The sequence below is a fragment of the Sceloporus undulatus genome, chromosome 4, assembly GCF_019175285.1.
Source record: "Sceloporus undulatus isolate JIND9_A2432 ecotype Alabama chromosome 4, SceUnd_v1.1, whole genome shotgun sequence".
Lineage (NCBI taxonomy): Eukaryota > Metazoa > Chordata > Lepidosauria > Squamata > Phrynosomatidae > Sceloporus > Sceloporus undulatus.
Window position 1 is genome coordinate 120705866 of NC_056525.1, and position 697 is coordinate 120706562.

Sequence of the window (697 nt, forward strand, 5' to 3'; positions counted from 1 at the left end):
TAATAGCAGTTAAAGCAAGTCACACAGAAAAAAGGTCCCACCACTATAAATCTCAGACTTCTTTTGCTTAGGAAAATGGCATCTGTTTAACTTCACTTGAAACTTGGCACTCACAATCTATTTGATGAGGTCTGCAGATAGGGCAGATGTTAAACCAATCTGATGAATACACTAAGTTGAAAAGTTCTGGAAATTGATACATTTTACTTTTTTACTTCAGTTTTTAGAAAAGTACATCATATATTTCTGTCAAATATTGGTGCAAACTACTAATGTAGTCTGCTCAGACTTGTTATTGTTTTGATGATGGTCTGAGCAACAGATCAGAAAGTATTAAGATTTCCATCTCCATTAAAGCCTATGGCAGCAACTTCTGGCAACATTATTTCATGCATGCCTAGGTTCATTTTGAAACTAGAATCCTGCCAGTAATCCACTTTTTTCCTCAAAAGTATTTAATGACGCAGAGAGAATGTAGTTATTCCTATGTGCAACTCTTATTCCTAATCCTTTAGCTGTGGAATGTGACATTGCAAGATCATAATATGCATTACTACATGGATTGCGATCTATTGTATCTCAGAGGATTTTTTGCCATAAATAATAATAATAATAATAATAATAATGCTTTAGGACCAGGAAAACCTGGAGCATCTTTGCTGGTCCCATACACTCCATTTTTCCTATCTAGATTTGG